This window comes from Struthio camelus, chromosome 2 (genome assembly GCF_040807025.1).
Source record: "Struthio camelus isolate bStrCam1 chromosome 2, bStrCam1.hap1, whole genome shotgun sequence".
In the NCBI taxonomy this organism is placed as follows: domain Eukaryota; kingdom Metazoa; phylum Chordata; class Aves; order Struthioniformes; family Struthionidae; genus Struthio; species Struthio camelus.
The window spans coordinates 147,473,843-147,491,350 of NC_090943.1; the positions used below are offsets into that span (position 1 = coordinate 147,473,843).

General features: G+C 44.0%; 1 long non-coding RNA gene across 1 annotated transcript; it reads right to left on the reverse strand.

The window, feature by feature from the left end:
- Window positions 1-174: 174 nt before the first annotated feature.
- LOC138066067 (uncharacterized) lies at window positions 175-11,268 on the reverse strand. The gene is made up of 3 exons (XR_011139267.1): window positions 11,145-11,268; window positions 7,437-7,620; window positions 175-6,241 (listed from the first exon to the last, which is right to left on the reverse strand). It is a non-coding gene; the product is annotated as an uncharacterized lncRNA (long non-coding RNA).
- Between the last annotated feature and the right edge of the window lie 6,240 nt (window positions 11,269-17,508).

The following is a 17,508-nucleotide window of genomic DNA, read 5'->3' on the forward strand; positions in this document are numbered from 1 at the left end:
TGCGATGAGATTTCGTTATTGCTATGCAAAGAAAGGGACATGTTTTGTTTTAAGAATCATTTTCTAATCAGTGTTATTTTTCAGATCGTGCTTGTGATATTTAGGTTGCAAATACCACAGACAAATGCTTGCTAAAAGAAAATCCTTTTCCCTGGAATACAAAAATGTCCCTGGAACCCTTCTCTTTAATAGTGAGTTTTTTTCTTCTTATGTTTTTCCTGACACCAAAAATCCAGGCCAGATATAAGCTGTGAAACTTGCACCTGCAAACTGAACTTTCTTAAGTAGATACTCTATGGAATCTGAGGAAATAAAAATAAATGAAGGTGTGGTGGACAGTCAGCACCTCACGTGATCCCTGCAGGCTCCAGTTTGGGATTTTGCTAGACCAGAACCAGCCGGACTCATTTAGTGCTTGTTCCACTGCTGATGCATGCTGCAGAAAAAGATGAAGTATTAACTGGCTATGGGCCTGGAAATGGGAACTTTGGAGGAGAGCTAGGCAATTTATTTTTTGCCATAAAATATCAGGTTGCCTTTGCCAAACGGTTTCAGCTGGCAAAAAATAAATTAATCTGGGACCAGATTTCCACATCTGCCAATGATAAGGGCCTGGCATTCACCTGGCAGCCTTATTGCCTGCTCCTCACTACGGCCCAGCTCAGGATTTGTGTGCAGGGGGCCTGGCTCACCTAAAACCAAAGGAGAAGGGTCTGAGTTTATGGGGGCTTCCCTGAAGAGTGGTTCAAAGAGCTTCTCTCCTTTGAAGCTCTGGTTTCATCTACTTGATGAGCTGTTTGAACAGTTCAGTGCTGCTGATAGTGTCACCTTCTTTCTCCTGGCTGCGAGGCCATGCACTGACTACAGCTCTCTGTGAGCCAGTTCAACTCACTTAACCTGCAGAAACCGTTTTGCTTTCTTTCTCTTCCTGGATTTGCTCTGGCAGGTTAGTGAGTGGAGCTGGCCCGTGGGAGGGTCTGGCTGGAGCATTTGGTGAGAAGCAGAGGAAAATGAGGAGAGCGAGTGAGAACTCCCTCCTTTAGCAGGGGCAACTATTACATTGGTTCCCCCTTTCTGAGGAGCTACATCATACAGCAGGCCTCCTGCTAAGTTCACTCCTCATATGTTAGCATGTCCCAAATGCAGCAGTTATTACCCTTTGGCAATGCTTAGGTTTTAAGTGTTTGACTCCTGAAGCAAAACCCCTGATCAGACTTGCCGTGCTGTGTGTGGTACGAGCTGGATGACTCCACCTGGGACAGAGATAGGCAGCCTGTGGCATGAGGAACATCTTAAGGTCAGCTAAGGGCACAGATATGTGCCTGACGATACAGCTTGTTCTAAGGACTGGGTTTTTTTTCTGTCCAATGACTCTTTGCTCTGAAGTGCATAAACAGTGTTGGAGGGATGGACTGGGACCAAGTGCCCTTGGAACTGGACTCAGAGTGGTCTTCCCTTGTGAGCGAGCTCTCCTTTCACCCCACTTCTTTCAGGGAAGTTGGTTGCTTGCAGAGAAAAATGTTGTGCGGTAATACCGGGGTGCAGATGATTAGCTTGACCTATCTTCCAGTTTGCACTTTTGTTACTGTCCTCTGAGGCTCAGCCTTTTTCTTGTTTAAATGTTTTGGATTTTTGTTCCCTTTGGAGAAATCAGCTGGACTGTGTTAGGGACTAGCCCAAAGGAGATAGATACAGGCTAATTGCCTTAATTATCATTGGAGGGCCAAGTTGGAAGATTTACAAGCTGAGGCCAACCAAGGAGGAAAGAATAGAGAAAAATTTAGTTCTCTGGATTCTCAGGAGTTTGAGAACTCCTGAGCTTGCAATGTTCCTGGGATCTGGGACAGAATCAGAGACATCAGTGAATAAATAGTGATGGCATTTATTTTCGTATGTGTTTTTAATTTGTTGGGCTTTTTTTAAACTGATTTGGAAACGTAATGCGGCCTTTCTCTGCTTAGAGAAGGACAGAAAAAAGTAAGACGCTCTCTTGGCAGATGAGAAATGTTTTGATCTGTTGAAGCTGAGAGAAGTGTAGAAGGCACCTGAACATGTTCCCTGGCTAAAGTAGCCATTAAGTTATAACATAGAGGAGGGCAGCAATGGCAGATACATCACTACATATGGAGCAATCATGACTGTTTAGAAAGGCTGATAAGAAGATACAGTATTTCCATGGCACTTCTCTTGACCTGGCAAGTGTTCACATGGCACTGCTCTACAAGCAAGCTGTGCAAGCCTACAAAGACTTAGATGATGTTCCCTTTACTTTTCAATTCCCACCAAAGTAAACAAAGGCAAGACTGGGTATCTACAGAAGCAGAATTATTGGCAGCTCATGAACTTCTAGGTTCAGCAGGTGAGACCCTAAATAAAGAGTTCAGCAGCTGCTGAGTAGGTGCCTGCCTTAGTTTAAATTCAAGTTCCGCAAGTAGGCCCCTGAAGTTTGTCTAAGTCTATGAGAGAGAAAGTGCACCTGATACATAACAACTACAGTAGCATTTTGACTGCTGAGTGCCTCAGCCCTGGATGCCAAGGGAGCGTGTGTCGGTTCACAAGGTGACAAAGAGCAGCAGAGCAGCAGAGCCAGGAACATGTCCCGGGCAGAGGAGGGTGCTGCACGGGCACAGAGGGACGAGTCCAAGGGACAACTAAGATCTTCTAGACAAAGGAAACTGTTGAGTTTTCAAACTAGAGCTACTGTAAAAGAATGATTAAACAGGTGGTTTTAACTCTGACTGTTTTACATGTAGTTAATGTATCACTGCAGCCCACAGGATTAATACCTTGAACATAAGAAGTGGCCTGTGGCCTCTGATGAAAGAGCCAATTTTTGTATTTTGCTAGGTCACACTGGGAAAAATGGAAATGATTGATTTAAGCCTCCAGCACAAATATGCACTTGCCAGCTCTCCATCTGGAGGTTTCCACTGCGGGCACTGCCTTGCCTGGATGAAATTGTTGGAGTCTGCTGCCAGTTCTCTTGCCAGAATCATTAAGCTGGTTGAAAGAGCAGCGTTGTCATTTGTCTCTGCTTGATAGTTGGTGGGCATAAATCCAGATCAGCATTAACGCTGGATCGAGACTTTTCTCTCCATTTGAAAAAACTAAAAATGCTGTTCTTGAGTTTCAATAGCGTGAGTACCAGCCCCAGAGCTGTCTAATGCACTCAGCCAAGAATAAGAAAGAAAATTTGCATGGCACAGAGGCTGCTTATTAGACACTTCTTACCCGTCACTGAAGGTTACCGCTGGGAACGCATCATATGGCAATAGACTGCAAAAACCAAAGTATTTGAGCCTCTATTTAGTTTTCCAAGAACAGCTGGTGTGTGTTTTAGAAGAGAAAGAAGATGAGGAATATGATTTGATATTACTAAGCATCACAGTTACCTGTGTATTTATTTTTTCCAGGCAACATTTAATAGTTATCTAACAGGCATGTCCTGAAAATCCACTGACTAGGTGCATGAATGTACTTTAGGATTTGGTGCAGTGACAGAGGGCTCATATGAGACGGCAGCTCCGTGTCATTTTGGCAGGCCTCTTGCACAGCTCTGGTCAGGGAACCTTTTCTGAACCCTTCTGCGTAAACACCTTGGCCCATCTATGTGAAAAGGTACCCAGCCCCTTCCTGCAGGGTGAGGTAGAGGATCCACCATTAGTAATTTGTATTAGCAATGAGTCATTGTCTGCTCTTGACCTCTGACTTATGCCTATTTTAAATTGCCTGAATTTAGCTTACAGCCATTTTTTGTTCACCAGTGTCTTTCACCATCAGACATCAGCCCTCAAATTGTTTGCTGAGGTTGTTTTCCGCTCTCTCTCCGTTCTCTCAGTTTCTAAAATTGGCTTCATCAGTGCCAAATGCAGAGTAAAAATCAGTTCCTAATACCGCTGAAGAGGTAGCACAGATCTTGGCCAGATCTCAGACACGGTGACTGGGGTGCCTGGATTCCCCCATTTCCCAAGCTGCAACCCTGAACCCTTGCTCAGCTGCCACCTCTCCTGGGAGCTGCCTAAACTCTCTGTTTCACTGCTGTAATTTAACAGCAGTGGCAACGCATGCCCAGAGATGCATCAGCCTAGATAATTTTGAGCTATTTGACTCCTGACGCTCCTTCCTGAGTTTGATCATGGTCCGAAGAGGAGCTGCCCTCTGCTGCAGTCCCTGGGGGGCCCAGCGCACCACCTTATGCTGACGATGCCTCTTGCTGGCCCCGGGGCTCGCACAAATGTCGTGGCAGGGACTCCTTCTTTTAAAACCTCTCATAGCAGTAGGCAATCTTTCGGAGCCACCTTTTTTTCCAGTGCCCCGGCAGTATGGGAGCTTCCCAGGGTTCAAGAGGAAGGTGATTCATCCGAGGGGTGTGCAAGGTGCAGTAAGTAAACAGACTCTGGCAGGAGGGGCTGGAAGCCGCCAGACCCTGCTCGCAAATAAACCGCTCTAGCCGCAGCGATGGTAACGGGGCACCAGAGGGAAGAGGCTCTGCAGTTCGTGATACACAGCAGAACGGCCGCTGCTCTCTCCTTTCCTCACAGCTCACAGTCTCGTGGCTAGGATATTTTTTTGAGGTAGGAGGGTAAGTTTGAATGTCCTCCAGCAGGGAGTAAAGTTGAAACCAGCTCTCCCATGTCCTGGGCGAATAGTTTCCTCGCCGAACTGCTGGATGGAAAGGACTCCTCCTCCAGCTGCGTTTCAGAAGAAAACAGAACCTCTTTGTTTCGGTTTTGAAAGAAACCGCTTCGGCATCTCGCCGCCCCCCGAGAGGCCGGGAGCGCCTGCTAACGCTGAAGCGGGCGGCAGACCCCAGCACCAGCGGGGTGCCAGAGCCATCCCTGGCTCTTTGGCTACGTTAGGTGATCAACAACCTGCTCCAGCTGTTGCTGTTTCCCCTCGGGGGCGTCTCAGGCTCCCCTGGCATTGCAGAGGGAAGCGGGAGGTTTGGGTCCTGCTTCCGGCTACCGGCACGGGGCGCGAGTCTCCCCCTTCCCTGTCTGGGAGCTGGGTTTTGGTGCGCAAAAGTGCACTTGTGTTGAAGAAAAAACTGGTGTTGCGTTTCGATTCCCTAGTCACACGTTACACAGCACAGCAGGGCCAGTTATTTTGCGGGTGCCCTTGCAGCACCAATAGTTTGAATTCAGCGTCTCGAGGCGTTTTTGGTTCTCTTAACAATTTAAAATGAGCAGATCAGTAATTTCACCTCAATTAACCTGAGGTAATTTGTGGTGGAATTCTTCATTAAAACATAAAAAACTGCTTTGAAGAGCGAAGCCTTTGCAAATAAAGGCCCGTGCTGGAGCCCTTTGAATGTGATTACGGTGACTCATATTTTTAATGGCTTTTTTTTAATTTTTTTTTTTAATCTCAAAAATGGCTGCTTTCCAAACAAAGTTCTACAAGGCCTCGTATAACAAACAAGGGTTACTGCTCTTTTCCACGCATAACATGAAAAATATCCTTGAGCGGAGCAGAGCGAGCTGCAGGCCATCTGCCGCAGCTTGGACGGCTGCGCAGGGCTCGCTCCCTCACCATTACGCATGCCACGCGGTAAAGCAAACCACCTGCTGCCTGCGCCAGGGGCCGCCTCGAGCGCTGAAAACGTTTCTCCGAGGATGAAATCCATCCAGACCGCCGGCGGGGGATGACAGCCTTGGCATTCCTCTTCGCTGCATTCGTTGTTATGCCATGTGCTGTTCGCTGAAGCGCGCCGCAGGCTGTAGTCGCCTTTTCCACTCAAACGAGGAAAGGGGCAGGCTGGGCCAGAGATGAAGCGACTCTCGCTTTCCTGTTTGTTATGCTGCCTCGTTCTTCAGCTGCGAGCGACCAAGTCTGCGTTTTGGAAGCCAAGAGGCACCTTGGAAAGCGAAGGAAAAGGCAGGAGAGGGAATTCATGCGGCTGCTTTGCCCCGGCGGGGTCCCAGCGTCACCGCCCGCCCCGGTGCAGGGCCTGATGGTGCAGACGTCAGGCCGCGCTGGGCCTTTTCGCCATCACCCTTACGTGAAACAAGCCCTGAGCGCAAATCGCAAAAGAATCCCAGACGTGCAGTTACCGGACACTTTACCGAGACACTCACAGCACGGACAAACTTTGATTTTTGCCAAAGCCGTGCCAAGTGAAGTAAGGCATTTCTGCCGGCTGCCTGCCACCCCAGCCGGACAGCCGGCAGGAGCTGTCATCCGGCGCCGCTCTCGCTCTCGGAGCTCATCCGTGCATGGAAAGGGAAATGCTTCTTTCCTCCTACATAATAAAAATAAAAAATGAAAATTCAGTGCTGTTGTTCTGTTAAGAAATAAACAGTTTTCACTACATTTTTCTTTGAAGAAGTGAAACCATGCTGTTAAACTTCCTGCTTATAAATAACCAGCAGCAGCAGCAGTCTGAGGTGCATGCCTCATATGGAAAATTTCAGCTCAGAGGGTAGAAGTCTGGCAGAGTTTTATGATCAGCTCCGAACAGGATCTTACAATAGAAAAGGAGGGAGAGCTGCCAGCTGTGCCTGACATCAGGTCATTTGCCTGCTTGAAAGAGTGTCATTTGCAGGGGAAAGTGTTTGTGGATATGTCTGGTTAACTGGGTCCTTGGGTGGCATTTGACTAGATTAGTATCTCACTAGCTCTATCACGTGTCCGTTACTGCCATGCCATTCAGTGCTCAGGCTGCCTCTTTTATTTTCCTTCTCGGAGACCGCGAGTTGTGCAACATGCAGCAAATGTCATTAGGAGCTGAGAATATGCTATGCATAAATAATAATAATAAATAATTGTTCTAATGTAAAATTAAATCATAGCTTTAAAGCGTGTCATCATTAATCATTGGCCAAAATGAAATCATACCTTAAAAATGTATCAAGTCTGGTTGGCCAAAACTCAAGCCTATGTCAATTTGCTTTGTTATGCTAAGTGATGGCTTTAAATGTACCAAGCCGTTAGCAGAGCTAGTTTAGATGGCATAACATAAGGTAATAGCATTGTTTAAGATGATCAAACAGAAATCTGAAAAAACACAGTTGAGCTAAAACACGGTAGGAACGATTTTTACAGTGCAAGAGACTTCTAACTCTATTTCAGTAAATGTTAGCGTGCACACACTGCAGAAACCCAAGGGATCCCATAGCCTGGTGCTTCCCATCAGCTGCCTAGGAACCAACACTCAAAGCGCGGGCTGAGCCGCGGGATTGCCAGGTGATGCTCAGCCCCAGCCTTGGGCCCAGGCGCAACCAAAGGCTCTGCCAGGGCACCGATGAAAGTAATCCCAAATCCCCGCATGCTGGGTGGTATGGCAATATTTTGGTTTCTTTTACCTAAGCAAATTCAGGTGAAGCTGGTACAGCCAACCCATTCTCTTCCTCTCTGGAGCAACAACTGCTGTTGGCTCTCCCTCATTCCCCCTTTTTGCCTTCCACAGCAGGGTGTTGGGGGTATTTCTATTTTACCTGTAATGAAAGAGGCAGCAGAGCTGTGAGCAGGCAAGATGCAAGTTTGACTCCTCTCCACACATTTGTGTTTTGCCATCTTCTGTTTAGAGCCTCAGCCTGAAGTTTTCTGGATCAGCTTCATTTGCAGCATTTGGTGACTGCTGGGTAGGGCCCATGGTGTGGCTGCAGTACAAACAATTCCCTAAGATGAAGGGCAGTATTAGGAAAAGAATAAATAAGTTTACATTTACCATAAAAATTTGTCTGGAATTAGAGAGTTTCCAGCCGCTGGTAGAAGCAAGCTTTGGAATAATGTTCCCATGTGCTTTCCAGGAGAAACAGTGACAGCAAGAAACCTAACTTGTTTTAAGATGGAGCTTGCAAAACGTATGGTCTGTTTGCCAGCACTAGCACAGGAGCCTCTGGCTGTGGAGGTCTCTCTCAGTCTTCCATGCCATAAGCTGATTTAGCTGTTACATTCAGCCTTGGCTTCTTGTCACGATAAAGCTGTAATATAAACTTCTCTGCACACCAGGAAGCGCCCCCTCACCATACAATGGAGGAATGGAGGAGAAATAGAAAAGCCCTGCATTTGAGGCGAGGTGATGCAGGAGCTGAGGTATCCCAGGAGCAATGCTGATACTGGAAAAGCCTACACAGCCTCCTGCAACAGCAGAAACAAGGACTCCGACAGCATCTGAGGTGGTGTCCAGGAGACACAAGGAGTGGAGCAAAATAATATAAAGCTGCTGCTTTTTACTACTAACATTGCCACCTCTAGTATGCTTCATTCTTGAGTATTAAGTACATGGTGGAAGATGGAAGTCTTATGCAGTAATCTGCCATAGGCTTTAAAGAGTATAGAGAATTCATGAGGCAGGTATTTTGTGTCTTCCACAACAAATCAAAGAGTGGACACATTACTCCAAAGCTGTGTTTATCCATACTTTTCAATCTGAAGATCCCTGAGTGTTTTGGAGAAATAAGCTGCAAGCTACTTGAGCAATCTTAATGCAATGGTCTTCATGAATAATCAGTTAAAAATTTGGCCACCCTTTGAAAGTTGTGACAACATGTGTGTATGGGTTTGGGTATTTTGGAGGAGGGGGGAAATAGCAAGGAGAGTTGTTTTGTTTTAGAGTGATCTCACAAACCACTTTCTGAAGTGTTTAATCCACAAATGGTCCCCAGAGCACAGGTTGAGAAATACTGTCCCAAGAACACTCGTGCAAAATGAAATTTTGGAGCAGTATTGTGAGTATCGTTCCCACGAGCTGCTGAGCTCATGGGGGATTGCTCGCTGCTGAGCTCATGGGGGATTGCTCAGAGAGCAGCGGGCTGCTGAGACCTCTCCATTGTTATTCACAGCTTGAACTTACAGATAAACAGAAGATAGTGCTCTAATTGTTGCCATAATGAAGGAAAAGTTTAAACCCTAATGCCAAGTGTAACCTGGGCTGTTCTTCTCCAAACATTTGTGGAAAGCCTGCGATGTAAAATGCCTTGGGTATTTCAGTGAAATTGAAGGTAAAATCAGAGCTGATACATTCAGTGCCCCTAGTTGTGACTGATTTCACTGATGACCAAAGCATGCAAGAATTGAGAGGAAATAAAATTTTTATGAAAGATTGCATCAGCAGTTACCAGGGCAAGAGCATTCCGGGAAGAAGGGTAGGTGGGCTGCAGCCAAAACCAACAGGAAAATGCACAGGCTCTTAAAAAGAGCCAGGTGTTCTTTTGGGCTTGCTTCACTTTCTGGGCTGAGGAGTGGCCTTTTAAAAATCTGGGACTATATTCCCAGAAAATGAGAGGTGCCTCAGACAAGAGACATAAAATGATAGTCTGACTAGATTCAGTCCTTCCCCTCATCCCCAGTTTTCTTTTGAATGAAAATGCTGAGAAGCCTGTTTTCAGTGCTTACACTGGTCTTGCTTTTCTGTTCCTTCTGAGGAGTACTTAAGAAAGACATCTCTTTTCCTGTTGTCAGTAAGAAAGCACTTAAATCATAGCCATCTGAAAAATACTGGCATTAGTTCTGTAAATGGATAATGCAAAAGTATATCAAAGAACAAAACAGAGAAAAATTAAGATTTTGTTATAGTCAGCTGTAACGGTTGAAGATAATTGAATTCCTCTGAGTGAAGAGCACATTTATCATCATGAATGTCAAAATTTCCTTTGGTAACCTTCATTAAATGTCTTAAAATCAACCATCAACACCCACGTGGTTTAGGAGTCTGCACAGCAAAGCGAATAATAAAATCAGTAAGTGTAGTAATCACTGCTGTTCTCTCTCCTCATCGCTTTCTTCCTTGATATAAATGTGTGTGTGTGTGAATGTGTACGTGTGTGTAAAATAAAGAGAAATCTCGCAGAAAGCAGGTCTTGCTTGTCTCTGCCTATATCATGCATTGATGACTCAAAAATAGCAGTGTCATCCTTCTCCTCAACATACCAACACTGCTATAGTCTCCCTATAGGAAGAAGAACTTTTTTTGCCCTGCCTAAGTCATCACTTAAAACATTTTAGGACTAAAACATGCTTTAATTTGTATTTGGTGTAAGCATTTTCCAACAGGTTTGGGTGGTCAGCTGTATAGAATATGTCACTTCTATAACGTTATTTGCAAAAAAAGGTTGTTACAAGGGATTTTTTTTTTTTTTTGAGGATGGAATTTATTTTTTCTTGATAATGATATACAATAAACCCCTAATAGCTGGTTTACAGGCCAGCTCTGCAGGACAAATAGACTGACTACACAAGAGGAAGAGTGAACAAATGGGCCTGGCCAAGGAAAGCTTCCCCAAGATAATTAAAAACACCTCATGTCAGCATTGTGAAAAAGAGGACAGATTTCAAAATGTTTATCTTAGAGCTGAAATACAGGTCCCGAGCCTGAGTCTGAAAAGCACTTGGAAGACAGCTGGCGCCAGCCAGCCGCTCTGAGCGCACGGCTGCCCTGTACCCGCGCGTAGGTGGGACACCCTGGACACAGCCCGAACGGTGGGTGTACCCAGGGGCCCAGGGCCAGCAGCTGAGCAAGACGGTCCTGCAGGGAGCTGGGGTTTAAAAGCAGGAGGGGACGTGGGAGGGGGTGAGAGGAGAGGAGAGGAACAGGTTTCTGAGGAGGAGCAGGCAGCCTTTCGGGGTACTGGGCTACTGCAGCAGCAAGGTCGCTTGCTGAGTACTGAGATGGGCATGACAGCCCGGGGTTGGTAAGTTGAAGTCCTTAATACCCATTCAGCCACGCTGGTGTAAAGCTGCAGATCTTTTGGGAACTTATGACGTGAGTGCCAGGCGTGTGAAGGAGCCGTTCACAAATTTATTACATGCAGGAGCACCTACCCCCGCAAAGGCAAAGACAACTCCCTGCCTTGCTGCCACCTTGAAGAGACGCCCACCTTCATCTCATCTGTGTTCAGCTTCAAGTCCTGGAGAGAGGCACGTTCCTCTGGTCTCAGAGGTGTACCCTCTACCCAGCTATCTCACAGGCCCTCCTCAGAGGAGGTCTCCCATGAACTCCCACCTTCACCTTTAGCCTCAGTTTGTTTTTCCTGTTTGCACCCTCCCTCCTCCTGCAGCTGATCACCGCACGGCAGCTCCGCACAGACTGCGGACTCCCTTCTGCCCCTCCGGAAATCTATCTCTGCATCTCCTCTGGACTTTTCCAAGTCCCTGGGGGCTCCCCATTTCTGCTCTGCAGCAGGAGGACTGTTGTCTCTTACCTCATGACTAGCACATTTCAGGCAACTCCCCCGTTTATTACAGGATTCAGCTCAAAACTGCTCTCTCTCCTCCTTCTGCAGGAGGCTTGCCTGCCTCACAGCTCTTCTACGAATTCCTCCAGCCTCCCGCCCCCTCGCTGCTGGCCTCCTCTCTGCCCCACCAAATAATCTGTCAGTCAGAATTTGACAGCTTTCTCCCTAACAACTCCTAACCCTGCGTAGGGTGTCTGCAGAGCTCCTCTCCCTCAGCTGCTCGGAAACTGAAATTTGCCTTTTTTGCCGACATGCCCTTCTCCTCCTGTTGCCTCTTTTCATGTTGGCTTTGCGTAAGTTATTTCGGCAACACTTTGCATGAAAAGCTAGAGTGAGAACAAAGGTCAAGATAGGGAAATGGCTTTGATTATAGCCTCACTTTCAGTCGCTAACTTTATGAAACCATCACCTCTTGATTCCAGATTTCCAGGCATCGCGGCTGCTTGGGACTGTGTGGTTTTGTTTATTTTGGAATATTTCATTAAAAAGAATAAAAGAAGCAAAGTTCAGCCATTACCCAGTCAACGGGAAGTAAAATAAAGTCCTTTCCTCGTTATGACTAGGCCTTTTCTCTCCTTTCCCCCACCCTACAAACAAGACTTTAAGGGAAAAAGGCAGTCTCAAGTGTTGATGTTTGCTATGAAAATACACTGAATACAGTGCAGGGCCGGGTCCCGAAGGAAATTTTTGTTGTTGACTTGACAATTACAAGGATTTGGAAATCAAGTAATGAGCATGTGCAGTAGAGTGTTACTGTTTCACTAACTCATTAAAGCTGCACCTGGTGCATTTATGTGCAGCAAACTCAGCCAGGTGCAGAACTGCAGTCTCCAGAAATGGCCTGAGGAAGCCAAGGATCAGGAAATAAGGACGAATCCCATGCCTGGGGTAGGCCATTGTAGATTTCAAAACCGTACAGTAGTGCTCTCCTCCATAACTCTCCTGGACAGCGTGGCCAGCAGCTCGCTGTGCCTGAGGGCTTCTCTGGAGCTTGTAGGCCTACTCTTGCTCACAGTGTCAATTCCTCTGCCAGGGCAGTTTGCAAACTCTGTTGGGCTACAAAAAAATGGATTGTGCTCACATGGAAAATATAAAAAAGTTGGACTTCTAATTAGACAATACAGTCACACCAGAATTATGGTTTTGAAGCCCTACTTCTCTGAGAACCTGGGAATAATAGGGTCCAACAAGCAACACAAGAGTACAGTAAATGCTGGCCATTATTACTCTTTAGGGTAAAACCTGCATAGAAGAGTGACATCTTGGGGCAGGGATCATCCCTTATTTGTGTCTTTTCTTTTAGCTAAGCTCAAGTGTATAGTATCTGTTTTTAGTAGATACCTGATCTGGTCTCACTGCCGTACTTGCTACTAAATGGCTTGGTTGAGCCAGGAGATAGCAAAGCACTGATCTCTTGCACGGCCTCCAAGACATCATCACGACACATTATCTGTATCAGTAGTAGCATGTAGCATCCAAAGGGAAAAGATTAAAAGACCTTACTTGGCAAAAAAATTGTTAAGAAAAAGTTTCAGATCCAGCAAGAAGAGTTTCAATGGCTCAGAATCACCTGTCTCATAGCCTCCAACAAAGATCTAGTAAACTTATAAAAGACATGCAGTCTTGGATAACACCAGTGTCCATAGTCTCCTTATCAGGAGTCAAGGCTTCTAGGAAGAAGGCAGGGTTGTGTCATAAAAGAAAGTTTTTTTTGATCATAAAAGAAGATTTAGTGTCACCAAATTGTAAGAGTAAACACCAGGGCAATGCCTCTGTGTGCTTACGTGCTTATTACTGACATGATAACACTCCATTAAAGTAGGACTTAAGCCTGCAGACACCTGACACATGAGTAACCTTGCACACACCTAAAGTTATGAAGCTACCTAGTTTATTGTGTCATTATCAACTAAAGCTTAAGCAGATTCGCTACAGCTACAGCAGTTCTGTACCACTTACTCGCACAGATAGAGCAAAACACAAACATGAAGTTGAGTATGTGTAAGGTCTGTAGCAATACAGCAATGGGCAAGAATGGATGGTGGCAAATAGTGGGGAAAAGGTCATGAGAAAAAAAATGAGGGAAGTAAATTGTATTAGCAGAAAAACAGGGCATGACCCTACCATTTGGCAAAGTTACAGAAATCTTAACCTTTGGAAATGCTATTAGTTCATTGCTGCTGGAAAGTTGGCTAGAAATGCAACACTCAGGACTGACTCAGTTCTAGGGTTTCTGCTGTGCTAAGCACAGTAACACATGAACACACCTCCCCTCTCAGAGGCATGCTCGTAATCAACAGTCACTAAATACTGTGTTATTCCTAATATTTTGCTGTCCTAGGCAACCAACCACTGACTCTGCTCTGCATGACACAGCCTGGAAGAACTAGATAGTCTAGAATCAATTTGCTACTCCAGTTGAGCTTGATTTTATGATCTTAACACTTGTCATTTTGGGAAGGAACAAAATATTCACTTTTCCCAGGATATGTAATGCTACTGGGAAGCCATACATTTTAATTCAGTACTTTATTTCCCTTATGAATAAATGTTGCTCATGTGCTGTCACAGTGGGGGTTCCTTTTTTTTTTTTTTTTTTTTTAAGATGCTTATCCACTAAATAGGAATATGCGCAGAAGTACGACAGCTTTTGTTTCTATCAATGATTGATGGTATACTAAGAGTTATTGTCTGGTTTCTTTGGACCAGGAATTGCTTCATGAGTTCTTCTGCTGGATGAGCTGGCGCTCCTCATTCATTCTGGCTTCCTCTCCAAGCTCTGCCAGTTAGTTTTCTTCTTCCGTCAGCATCCGGCTTGAATTTGAAGTGGCAGGAAATAGAGATTGATGTCTTTCTTTACTCTTTAGAGGAAAGGAATCAATTCAGAATGCATACTTGTGCCCAGAAGAGATTTAGGAGAGAAAAGCGCCCTAGAAATGTATCCAGGGATATTTGAGGGCTTGAAAGTGGTATCCAGCCAGACGTAATGGAAACAAAACCTTATGCAAAATGTATTTGTTTTAAATTTAAGTTAATAAAGTATTTTATTAGGGAACCATAATCCTACCGAGTTTTCTGTAAGATGATTTGCTTGATATTTGGGGAAAAAATACCTAGATGCCGAAAGGGTCAGAGAAAATAGCTGTCTTTCATTTTCCTCGTATTTTCCACTTGAAGAAACTTGACCCTGACAGAAACTGAACATATAGAACAGGATCCAGTTAAGCAGATGGTGGCTACTCTAGTCCATAAGAGAAGGAAAGGAAAGAATTTCTAATGATAATAAAACTTCAAAGGGGATTCTCTTTGCGCGTTCTTTAATTTTGTGTTTTGGGATAAAAGTATATCCTGTATGTGAGGTCAAAAACTACGTTTTGCTCTCATTTTAGATGGGGAGGCTAACTCCAGTCAGGAGATTAGCTGAAGCTCATAGTTTTTTTTTTTTTTTTTAAATATTCACAGGCCTTAACATTTTGGTGATTGAAAAGGAAGAAATAGATACTGTAACTTGTATGTTTTTCTCCCAGTCTAGTCTAGATCCCCATAAACTAATTTTCATTCTTGAAAATAAATAAATTAATGTTACAAATAGATCTGGATTAGAATCAATTCTTAATGGTCCTCAGTTTTATGACCTTGCAGATACAAGAAGTTACTTTTCTTGCTTCTCAGTAAGCTCTAAACCTAGCTGACAGTGGAGTTCAATGTTCTGAACAGTGAAATGGAAGTTATTATTTTTGGTAGGGGTATTTTGTTCCTATCCTTGAAGATCAGGGGATGAAGCCTGGCTACTGTCCTGGGACTTCTAGTTCGAGTTATTGCCTTTGTAGTCCCCGGAGTTAATCTAATAGCCTGGGATCTTGTCTGTAGAAAACATTTGGAGAAAAATAAATTTATGTTGTATTTCCTGCATATTTTTGATAGCTACTTGGCCAGACTAACAACGTCCCTCCTTGTACTGTGGGGCAGTATTCTTGCAGTTTTTGATGGCTTAGCTTTTACAAAAGGAATTTTGAATTAAAAATATACAATATTTCAAAATGAAGACCAAAGTTTATGCTGAGTAGAACTAAAATGGCATTTAAAAGACAAATACAGCATAAGTTCAGCCTTACCCTCTTCTGTGGTCTGCTACTACATTTTAATAGGAAATACATCAAGAAGTAAACAATTCCATGCAAAAACAAATGGTGAGAGCACTGAGTACAAATTCAAGGGGGGAAACTCAGCAGAGAAGGTAGAGGAGATATTTCATCAAAACCATAGCAGGGTCTAGGGACTGGAACTGCCCAAGGCCTGAGGTCCACTTAATGGCATTGGGGAACCACACGCTGTTATTTTGAAATGCTTAGTTCTTAGAAAACAAGCATTTTAAATGCAGAAAGAGATCTGTCATTTGAGACATCTACTAATGCTGGACACATGTAACACCTATCTCTTCACATTATTAGATGCATTTTAATGTACAGTTCATGTTATGCAAAATAATCCCAAGCCTACGGCATTTACAATTTAAAAAAAATTCAGCACTCTAACATTATGCAAAATTAACTAGAAAGAAATCAAAACAGACAGCATATGGGTCAGAGCTTCTGTTTATCCAGAAACCTCCAAGAATCAGATTTACTGCCAATCCAGAGAAACAGCTGAAAGACTGTGTCACTCCTGGTACATGTACTAGTCCCCTTGCGATCTCGTGCGACCGTGGAGCTTGAAAAGAATTCCAGATGGGAACTGAACCCACCTCTCTCACCCTGAAAGGGAGGCCTCAGGTATTTGAGGCACGCCAAAAAAAAAAAGAGTACTAGTAGCGTCTTCGTGCCTTGTTTAAAAATGCAAGTGTTGGAACATCTTCCCCAAACATTATCTCGCTATCGTATTTTAATGCTTTTATGCTCCATACTATAGCTAGGCCTCTCCTAAGACCTCTCTTTTTCTGATGTGATCTGTTTTATTGCATCTGCAACATTATTTTTAACAGTGTACCCACAGGCTGTAGTAATGCATTCCACTAATGAAGAGGAACTGAACTCGAGGCATTTTTACAAGATAAAATAAGGCACGCTATTCAAGTTCCCCTTCTAAATAAAAAGAAAATTCCAGTTTGGAGTGATACTGCTTCTACCAAGTGAGATTAAAAACATCTCTGGTCTTTGGAGATTTTTATTTTAAAGTTGAGTCAAGCCTCTCCTCCTCAGGCAATCAAGGAAAATTATTTGCATAGCCTACCCCAAGCAAAGAAGCAATCTAAATGTACTTTCATTAGGGAGCTTCTTACCATGCTTCTTACCATTCTTACCATCGCTTGCAGTAGCCCACATGCAAGCATCTGCACAGCAATTGCTTGCAGCAATGTTTAGTTCTAGGTTTACACCAGTGTGTTGTCTAATGAAAAGGGGTTAATCACACATCAAGCCTTCAGGCAGGGGATTACTATTTTCATGATATTTCTGCTTTTATTGGACAACTCTAATAGACCCCCCCCCCCCCCCCACCAAGTGAACCCAGAATGTCTGGATCAGGATTTCTGAGCTATTTGTTATACTCACGCTTCCTTCTCCAACATCAAAGGACTCAGAGCTTCGTCATCAGCACAGGAAGGATGGGTTTCCACAGCCTTCAAAGGAAGGCTGCTTTCACTTTGCTCCAGGAAAAATGCCTACAAAGGTGGTTGTATTTTGCTCAAGAGCCTGTCACAACTGGTGACAGTTAAATATGCATATCGTCAGGGGACTGTAAGGTACGGGAACCCTAGAAACCTATCTCCCAAGATAAAGTTTGATGACACTTTAGGGACTGCTGAAAGTGACAAATCTGGAGTTGTATTTTTGAAGTTGCTTTCTTGTGACTTCTATAGGTATAAAAGTAAGTTCTTAAAGTGACAAAGAAACTATAGTTTTTTTTTTTTTAAAAAAGCAATTCAATGTTTAAAAATCATTAGCACATCAAAATAGATTAGCTCAAGGAAAGTCTGAAAAGACTAATAGAAAGTACAAATAATTTTATCTTAAAACTTTCTGTGGACTGTTTTTTAATGCTATAATGCTTATTTTCATCTGCTTCTCTGAAAAAAATCTGGCTATAGTTCTTAGCTAATTTGATACATTTTTGTGATATCATTTGGAACCCCTTGATATATTTGCCAACTAATTTACAAGACTTATTGCACTGTAAAAATATTCAGAAAACCTGGATGCAATTGATTTTCTGACAAAATGTCTTACAAGAAAATATATGCTCTATGGTTAACTCTTTAATCCCTACTGCCTTGTATCAAAATGATTCCCACATACATCTTTAAACAAACAAACACACAAAAAATCACTGTGTT